Source organism: Notolabrus celidotus, chromosome 6 (genome assembly GCF_009762535.1).
Source record: "Notolabrus celidotus isolate fNotCel1 chromosome 6, fNotCel1.pri, whole genome shotgun sequence".
Lineage (NCBI taxonomy): Eukaryota > Metazoa > Chordata > Actinopteri > Labriformes > Labridae > Notolabrus > Notolabrus celidotus.
In genome coordinates this window covers 38913716-38923917 of record NC_048277.1, presented here as the reverse complement: position 1 = coordinate 38923917, position 10202 = coordinate 38913716, and the positions used below count along the sequence as shown (strand labels likewise).

The following is a 10202-nucleotide window of genomic DNA, read 5'->3' as shown; positions in this document are numbered from 1 at the left end:
TAAGAGTTACTCACTGGAGCTTTAAAGTGAAGGTAAACAAACTAAGAGTTACTCACTGCAGCTTTAAAGTGAAAGTAAACAAACTAAGAGTTACTCACTGGAGCTTTAAAGTGAAGGTAAACAAACTAAGAGTTACTCACTGCAGCTTTAAAGTGAAAGTAAACAAACTAAGAGTTACTCACTGCAGCTTTAAAGTAAACAAACTAAGAGTTACTCACTAAAGCTTTAAAGTGAAGGTAAACAAACTAAGAGTTACTCACTGCAGATTTAAAGTGAAAGTAAACAAACTAAGAGTTACTCACTGGAGATTTAAAGTGAAGGTAAACAAACTAAGAGTTACTCACTGCAGCTTTAAAGTGAAAGTAAACAAACTAAGAGTTACTCACTGGAGCTTTAAAGTGAAGGTAAACAAACTAAGAGTTACTCACTGCAGCTTTAAAGTGAAAGTAAACAAACTAAGAGTTACTCACTGGAGCTTTAAAGTGAAAATAAACAAATTAAGAGTTACTCACTGCAGCTTTAAAGTGAAAGTACACAAACTAAGAGTTACTCACTGGAGCTTTAAAGTGAAGGTAAACAAACTAAGAGTTACTCACTGGAGCTTTAAAGTGAAAGTAAACAAACTGAGTTACTCACTGCAGCTTTAAAGTGAAAGTAAACAAACTAAGAGTTACTCACTGGAGCTTTAAAGTAAACAAACCAAGAGTTACACACTGAAGCTTTAAAGTGAAGGTAAACAAACTGAGTTACTCACTGAAGCTTTAAAGTAAACAAACTAAGAGTTACTCACTGCAGCTTTAAAGTGAAAGTAAACAAACTAAGAGTTACTCACTGCAGCTTTAAAGTGAAAGTACACAAACTAAGAGTTACTCACTGCAGCTTTAAAGTGAAAGTAAACAAACTAAGAGTTACTCACTGCAGCTTTAAAGTGAAGGTAAACAAACTAAGAGTTACTCACTGGAGCTTTAAAGTGAAAGTAAACAAACTAAGAGTTACTCACTGCAGCTTTAAAGTAAACAAACTAAGAGTTACTCACTGGAGCTTTAAAGTGAAAGTAAACAAACTAAGAGTTACTCACTGCAGCTTTAAAGTGAAAGTAAACAAACTAAGAGTTACTCACTGAAGCTTTAAAGTGAAAGTAAACAAACTAAGAGTTACTCACTGGAGCTTTAAAGTGAAGGTAAACAAACTAAGAGTTACTCACTGCAGCTTTAAAGTGAAAGTAAACAAACTGAGTTACTCACTGAAGCTTTAAAGTAAACAAACTGAGTTACTCACTGCAGCTTTAAAGTGAAAGTAAACAAACTGAGTTACTCACTGAAGCTTTAAAGTAAACAAACTAAGAGTTACTCACTGCAGCTTTAAAGTGAAAGTAAACAAACTAAGAGTTACTCACTGCAGCTTTAAAGTGAAAGTAAACAAACTAAGAGTTACTCACTGAAGCTTTAAAGTGAAAGTAAACAAACTAAGAGTTACTCACTGCAGCTTTAAAGTGAAAGTAAACAAACTAAGAGTTACTCACTGCAGCTTTAAAGTTAAAGTAAACAAACTAAGAGTTACTCACTGAAGCTTTAAAGTTAAAGTAAACACAACTAAAGGTTGAATCTGCGTTTTTATCCATGACTTTGTTTTTACTCCAGTTTAAAGCAGATTTACTCTCCGAGCTCTGACTCACACGTACATGGTTCACATCTGAACGTCTGCTTCTGTCTGATTTCAGTCTTTGTGCATAAAGACGAGCTCAGAGGTCAAGGTGCACGAGCGTGAGACAAACATTTTACACAGTGTCAGGCGTGTAAGAAGCTTCCTGTAGTTTGACTCTTAGTGGTTAGAACACCTGGAGGAATCTGCTCAGGTAGAATCTGATCCTTCAAATAAACACCAGAGAACTTTTACAGGCAGAACTTTGACTTTCACTTCAGTGTTTTCTCTGTACATTAACTTCACAGCATGCTAACAACATGCTAACAACATGCTAACGCTCCATCACTGCACGACAGCCAGCTGATTGGACGACATCAACATTACAAAAACACTCAACTCTCACGATCTGAAACTTCAGCTCGCTGCATCGGCGGCCATTTTTACTGATCACAATCAATGAAGACTTTATATCTGTGTCGTGACAACGACCCTCTCTGCAGAGTGAGATCACGCCACACGTTCATGCTTTAACAACAAGGAGCTTTTGCATCACTTGGCGGCTCATCTTCCTCTTTACATCACCGTGAGTTACACGTCAATACTCCACACCTCACATCAAGTACTTTTCACTTTTACTGGAGTAGATTTAGAGACTTCTACTGAAGTACAAAGTCACTTTAACTTTCAGTACTTGATGCACTCCTGCAGAAGCTTTTACAGCAAACTCAGTGCAGTTAAAGTGTCCAAATTAAAGCAAACTTCTGAGAGCATCTGATCCCAGCAGCTCCTCCTGAGGAACTACTTTATGCAGAGGTGTGAACAGGTGACATGATGTCTGACCTCTGTGACTAACTCCATGAGTCCCTCTTGGTTCTTTAACATCAGTGAGTTTGGGAAAATGTGCTTTTGCATAATTTGGAGGCGTATCTTAGTCTCTACATCACCGTGAGTTACAAGTTAATACTCCACACTTCAGGAGAAGTTTCTTAATCTACTGGAGTAAAAGTAAAAAGTACTTTATTTAAAGTACTTTTTACTTTTACTTTCAGTTCTTGATGCACTCCTGCAGAGGGCATGCATTAGTGAAGTTAAAGAGTCCAAATTAAAGTAAGGAAATCCTCTCAGGTGTGTTTCTTACAGTGAATCAGTGATTAATGTGCATTAAAGGTAAATATTGATCATTATTAACATGTTGCAGTTAAAGTGCATTATCTTCCTCTGTTGCATCCAAACTTCTGAACAGCATCTGATCCCAGCAGCTCCTCCTGAGGAACTACTTTATGCAGAGGTGTGAACAGGTGACATGATGTCTGACCTCTGTGACTAACTCCATGAGTCCCTCTTGGTTCCTTTACATCAATGAGTTTGGGAAAATGTGCTTTTGCATAATTTGGAGGCGTATCTTAGTCTCTACATCACCGTGAGTTACAAGTTAGTACTCCACACTTCAGATTAAGTACTTTTCACTTTTACTGGAGTAGATTTAGAGACTTCTACTGAAGCACAAAGTCACTTTAACTTTCAGTACTTCATCCCCTCCTGCAGAAGCATTTACTGCAAACTCAGTTTGAGGTAACAAGGTGGAGTTAATGCATCACAGCAAAGACCTTAAAGCAGAAGTACAGTTCAGAGAGGTGAAGTCTCATTAATGTGCATTAAAGGTAAATATTGATCATTATTAACATGTTGCAGTTAAAGTGCATTATTTTCCTCTGTTCAATAATAAAGCCTCCAAACACCTGAGAGCATCTGATCCCAGCAGCTCCTCCTGAAGAACTACTTTATGCAGAGGTGTGAACAGGTGACATGATGTCTGACCTCTGTGACTAACTCCATGAGTCCCTCTTGGTTCCTTTACATCAATGAGTTTGGGAAAATGTGCTTTTGCATAATTTGTAGTCGTATCTTAGTCTCTACATCACCGTGAGTTACAAGTTAGTACTCCACACTTCAGGAGAAGTCTCTTAATCTACTGGAGTAAAAGTAAAAAGTACTTTATTTAAAGTACTTTTTACTTTTACTTTCAGTTCTTGATGCACTCCTGCAGAGGGCATGCATTAGTGCAGTTAAAGAGTCCAAATTAAAGTAAGGAAATCCTCTCAGGTGTGTTTCTTACAGTGAATCAGTGATTAATGTGCATTAAAGGTAAATATTGATCATTATTAACATGTTGCAGTAAGAGTGCATTCTTTTCCTCTGTTGCATCCAAACTTCTGAACAGCATCTGATCCCAGCAGCTCCTCCTGAGGAACTACTTTGTGCAGAGGTGTGAACAGGTGACATGATGTCTGACCTCTGTGACTACCTCCATGAGTCCCTGATGAAGAGGATGGGGATGAAGATCACCTGAGTGGAGTTAAACACAGGTGCTCTGGTGTTTGTGGAGCTGGAGCAGCAGCCCGGTCGCCCCCGGACCCGGCTCGGACCCCCCAGGCCCGGCTCGTACCCCCCAGGCCCCCCCGGCCCGGCTCGGAGCTGCTGCTGCCGGTTAATTGGTTAATTGGTCCCCGGGTGGGATGTGAAGTTATCCGGACTCCCCTCAGCACCACATGCCGGCAGAGACCCAGAGAGACCAGGACCGAGCTAAGATGGAGGTCTGAGAGAGAGAGGAGCCGTGAGGAGCTCCAGACCCTGGACGTGGTTTTGTTTGGGTGAAATAAAGGTTTTATAACCGTCTCATTGAACCTGTGAGGCGGGGAACAGGTCCAGCCTCTCTGGGGGGACCGTGGAGCTCAGAACACGGTGAACAGACCCGGTACCGGGTCCGGAGAGTCTCTATCAGAGCCTGAGTCCGGATCACAGACTCTATAAAACCCGGATCCTCTAAAAAGGTTCCTCAGATTCTGGATCAGGTTAGCTTAGCGGCTAATGCTAACCCTGCTGCTAGCTGATGCTAACGCTCTCAGACACGCTGATAACTTCCATCAAAGATCAATAATCAGGTCCTAATCAGGTCCGACCCGGACCCGAGGCAGAACCACAGCCTGAACATGAAGACCTGGACCCGGATCAGTCCCACAGGACGCCATCTTTAGCTGTGTGACAGCGAGCAGGCGGCGGTGGTCTAAGTTGTATCGGCCCCTTGTCCTCCAGAACATCAACTCCGAGAAGAAGAAGCAGATAAACCACAGAAACACGGGGAGCAGATCTGACCACTACACCGGCGACCTGCACACACACCTGCCCGCAGACACACACCGACACACGGACACAGCCCGACACACACACAGGGGGAAGTTTGACAAGAGAGGAAATTAAAGTTATGAAATTAAAAAGCCCAATGTGCACTCACTCACTCAGCAGCAGTCCTCCTCCTCAGATTAATTAAATATATATCAGTAAGAATCCACGAAGAAGACCAGCAGAGACTCAGTCAGACCCCCTGCTGCCCTCAGACCTGTCTCCTCTGGACCGGGTTTATCTTCAGTTTCAGTGAATTAGAGTAAAAACAGAGAAACTGAAGCTACAAAACAAGAAGAACTCTTCTTCAATCTCATTCAGCTCAGCCTCAGCACAGCACAGATCCCTGCGCCGCGGAGCTGGAGGAAGGGGGACGAGAACTACTCCCCAGACCCCCCGAGGCTCATGAATCCTCCACAAAGCGGTCCTGTTTATATCTATTAGACTTAAAGTTCTTAAAAGGGGGACGACCAGCGGGACCAGCCGCGGGGAAAAGGGGTTCGGGGAGCGGACTAGTTTTTGTGTCGGTGCGGCGAATTTATTTCACTTTGCCTAAGGAACGGCGGTGCTGCGGCTCCCATTGCCTAGGGAAAAAACCCGGATGTAAACTCAGTGAAACTCTATGGAGAGAAAGTCGGCGCACACACACACACACACACACACACACACACACACACGCACACACACACACACACACACACAAATATATATATATACACACACACATCACACACATATATACACACACACACAAACATATACACACACACACACACACACACACACAAAACAACACACAACTCACACACAACTCACACACAACACACACACACAGACACACACACACACGCACATATACATACACACACACACAAATATATATACACACACACAAACACACAACACACAACATACACAACTCACACACAACACACACACACAGAGACACACACACACACACACGCACACAAACACATATACACAAAACATAAACACACACACACACACACACACAACACACACAGACACACACCCAACAACACAAACACACAACACACACACACATTCACACACACGGACACATACACACACACACACACACACACACACACACACGGACACATACACACACACACACACACAACAAACACACACACACACAACGAACACACACACACACACAACAAACACACACAACAAACACACACACACACACAAAACACACACACACACACACACACATATACACAAAACATACACACATATACAGACACACACATATACACACACACAAACATGCACACACACACAACACACATACACACACATACAAACACACACAGACACACACACACACACACACACACACATTAACAAATACAAACACACACACACATTCACACATTAACACACACACACACACACACACACACAGAGTTTGTTGTGTGACTCTCTCTGGTCCTCCTCATGGATCCAGAGCCGGCCGTCCCCCCTCAGCCTGCCCCTCATCAGGCCTCATGTTGGGCTGCTCTCTGCTGGAGCTCTGCTGCTCCTCCTGTGGGAGAGGGGAGGACAGGTGGCCGGGCCTTTGCTCACTGCTGCAGATGCTCCAGGGTGTGAACAGAACACTGTGCCGGGCTGGGAAGTTACACATCCTTTTAATTTTATACAGCCGGCACCTTAAATCAACTAAAGAGAACATTCTTCAAGGGGGTCTAGATTAGAGTTTACATTTGGAGCTCTCTTGAGGTCACAGTTTGCTTCTTTATTTCAGTATTTCAGTATCAGTGGAAAATAATGTTGTTTTTATTACAGTAATCTGAATCTGCCAGAACAAGATTCAAAATGTTTTATTTTAATCTTTTTAATTATCCAAGTTTTGTTTGTTTTTAGATTAAATCCAGAATTTGATATATTTAGTTTAATAAATGTATGCAAAAAACAATAACAAATAAATAAATAAAATATAAATACATTTTTATATATATATATATATAGATATATAAGTATGGCTATAAGTATAGAGTTCTGACTTCCTGGAATAAAAGGAATTTGCATTAAAAAAATACTAAAGTAGGATTTCTGTGATGTCAGTGAAAATACCTGAAAATGTATAATTTTAATATTGACGACCCCCGGCATCGTTAATTATATTAAAATTTAAGGGAAGTAAATAAAAAGTAAATTTGTTTTTTACAAAAAATAAATGGTTAAAATTATAAAAAAACAGAGCAGTATGTTTCAGGTTGTAAAAATGAAGTTAACTGAAGAGTGCCAAAGATTGCAATTCCTCAAGTGTCCACTAGAGGCTGTCTCCACAGGTGAGTCAATCCCCAAAGGCTACTGAGGTCATGACCTGTTAGGATCATAGTTTACTAAATGAACATCATGACTCATATATAAACCTGATCCAGAACCACAGAGACTTCTTTGGACCTGAGTCTGTTTAAACGTGTTGATGGCGTCACATTTAGAATGAGCAGCATGTTTCAGTTTAACATGTGATATGTTGTCTAACTAACACAGCTCTAACTCATTGGGGTGTTTAAGCGTTGACCTGATGATGGCGCTAGAGACAAAGAGGATCACCAACATCAATATGACCACCTGCTACCTGCTAACAGGCTACATCACTGACCTGGTCTGAGTGAGATCAACATATAAACTCCTACATTAAATAACATGACGACCTGAGCAGATTATAAAAGTGTGTTTGTAGAAGTGACAGAGTCACGTCTTTGTTTATATCTGAGTCTCCTCTTTATCATCTGTGATGCAGTGACCTAGAGGAGCCACTAGAGGGAGTCAGAGTCCAGATGAACAGATTCTTTCTGTCCTGATGTTCCTCTCTGAGGTCCAGAAACAGGAACCTTTATTAAGAAATGATAAGTGTGTTAGAACGTAGAAGTGTGTCTCCTTCTCTCAGGACAATAACGTAGCTCAGTGACAGATCCTGTCTCTGGTCATGTTACAGATACTGTGTGTAAGTTACAGCTTATTTCATCCCTGCTATGTTGTCTCATTCCTCCTATCTAACTGTTTTGATCTTATGTTGCTGCTCAGGGAGATGCTTTGCTCTTATTCTGTGTTGCACAATAACATTAAAGACTTAAACTAAAAGTATGCTTCACAGACGTGTGCAAAGTCCTTCTCATAATTCATATTTAAAGAAACATATACCCCAAAAAAAGAGGAGGTAAGAATCTCCTGCAAAGAGGAACTACGTGCGTTTGGACCGGTGGACCCAGGGTCTAAATTTAGTTCAGGGGTAGATAATCTCCCCCTTAAAAAGCCCCTGCTAGGGGGGTAGTACTTTTCAAAGGTCCCGAGACTTTCGGGGGGCGGGGCCTGCAATGCTGAACGTGTCTGATTGGTAGATTAACCTCAGTGTTTTTATTCCTCCCTCCGTCCACAATAACATCACACACATCCAGGTCAACTTTTCTGTCCATTTCTTTTTGTCAAAACTTTTTTTTTTCCAATTTTTTTTGGTCACATTTTTTGTCAAATTTTCTTTTCAAAATGTTTTGGGTCAAAAAAAAATTTTTCCATTTTTTTTCCCCAATTTTTATCAATTTTTTTTTCAATTTTTTCCAAAAACCATTCACAGTCATTGTTTTTTTCCATCTGTGATTCTCTTGATTTCTCTTTCTTTCATTAGTTTTTATTTGTTCTATCTTGTTTGTATGTGTGTGTACTTTTCAAAAGAAGAAGCTGTGATTCTCTTGATTTAGCAGCTTGTAACAGTAGTCTTCTCTCAGCCCACCGTGAATGCGTCTCTCCTCCCGGTGTTCCGGTTTTAAAAAGTGACCCTGTAAACTGGAGACCTTCAGCTGAACGTGTCAGTGTTTGTGGAGTTTACACAGCTGTTGAAACACAGAGGGAGTTCCTGGGAATGCAAACTAGTTTAGTTTTTATTAAGATTTCAAAATATCCTCATCAGATATTTAATGATGGTCTAAAGACGTTTATGAGGGATGCATCCGGCTGAGAGTCTCCAGTTAACAGGGTCGCTGTTTAAACCAAAACACCGGGCGATCTCTGCGATCACGGCTTTTTGAGTTCAAAAGGATTTTGAACCCGTGTTTTTTTAGTCAAAATTTTATTTAGTCAAAAAAAATTGTCAGAATTTTTTTTGTCAAAATTTTTTTTGTCAAAATTTTTTTTGTCAAAATTTTTTTTGTCAAAATTTTTTTTGTCAAAATTTTTTTTGTCAAAAATTTTTTTTCAAAATTTTTTTTGGGTAAATATTTTTTTTTTCCAATATTAAAAAAAAAATTCAATTTTTTTTGTCAATTTAAAAAAAAAAAAAATCAATATATTTTTTCAAAAAATCTTTTGTCAAAAAAATTTTTGTCAAAAAATTTTTGTCAAAAAAATTTTTGTCAAAAAATTTTTTTTCATTTTTTTTTTTGTCAAAATGTTTTGGGTTTTTTTCAATTTTTTTCCAAAAACCATTCAGTCATTGTTTTTTCCATCTGTGATTCTCTTGATTTCTCTTTCTTTCATTAGTTTTGATTTGTTCTATCTTTTTTGTATGTGTGTGTACTTTTCAAAAGAAGAAGCTGTGATTCTCTTGATTTAGCAGCTTGTAACAGTAGTCTTCTCTCAGCCCACCGTGAATGCGTCTCTCCTCCCGGTGTTCCGGTTTTAAAAGTGACCCTGTAAACTGGAGACCTTCAGCTGAACGTATCAGTGTTTGTGTTGATTCATTCATTGCTTTTTCCATGTTTTTAACCACAGGTGCAAAATTTTTACTTTTTTTCATGTTTTTCTGCTTTTGGAGCAAAATTTCAAGTTTGAGGAAAATTTATTTTTTCGACAGGGTCAACTTTTTTGTCATTTTTTTTTTTTGGCAAATTCAATATTTTTCAAATAAACAATTTGTCATAAAAACAATTTGTCAAAAAAACAATTTGTAAAAAAAAAATTGTCAAAAAAAAAATTGTCAATTTTTTTTTTGTCAACATTTTTTTTTGTCTTTTTTTTTCTTTTCAATTTTCCAAAAACCTTACAGAGTCATTGTTTTTTCCATCTGTGATTCTCTTGATTTCTCTTTCTTTCATTAGTTTTTATGTGTTCTATCTTGTTTGTATGTGTGTGTACTTTTCAAAAGAAGAAGCTGTGATTCTCTTGATTCAGCAGCTTGTAACAGTAGTCTTCTCTCAGCCCACCGTGAATGCGTCTCTCCTCCCGGTGTTCCGGTTTTAAAAGTGACCCTGTAAACTGGAGACCTTCAGCTGAACGTGTCAGTGTTTGTGGAGTTTACACAGCTGTTGAAACACAGAGGGAGTTCCTGGGAATGCAAACTAGTTTAGTTTTTATTAAGATTTCAAAATATCCTCATCAGATATTTAATGATGGTCTAAAGACGTTAA

General features: G+C 39.4%; 1 protein-coding gene across 1 annotated transcript in view; it reads right to left on the bottom strand.

The window, feature by feature from the left end:
* Positions 1–5185, bottom strand: part of phf21ab (PHD finger protein 21Ab) — a 49383-nt gene extending 44198 nt beyond the window's left edge. Inside the window, exon 1 of the mRNA XM_034685498.1 lies at positions 4937–5185. The gene's annotated coding sequence lies outside the window, so the exon portion shown is untranslated. The remainder of the gene's footprint in view (positions 1–4936) is intronic.
* Between the last annotated feature and the right edge of the window lie 5017 nt (positions 5186–10202).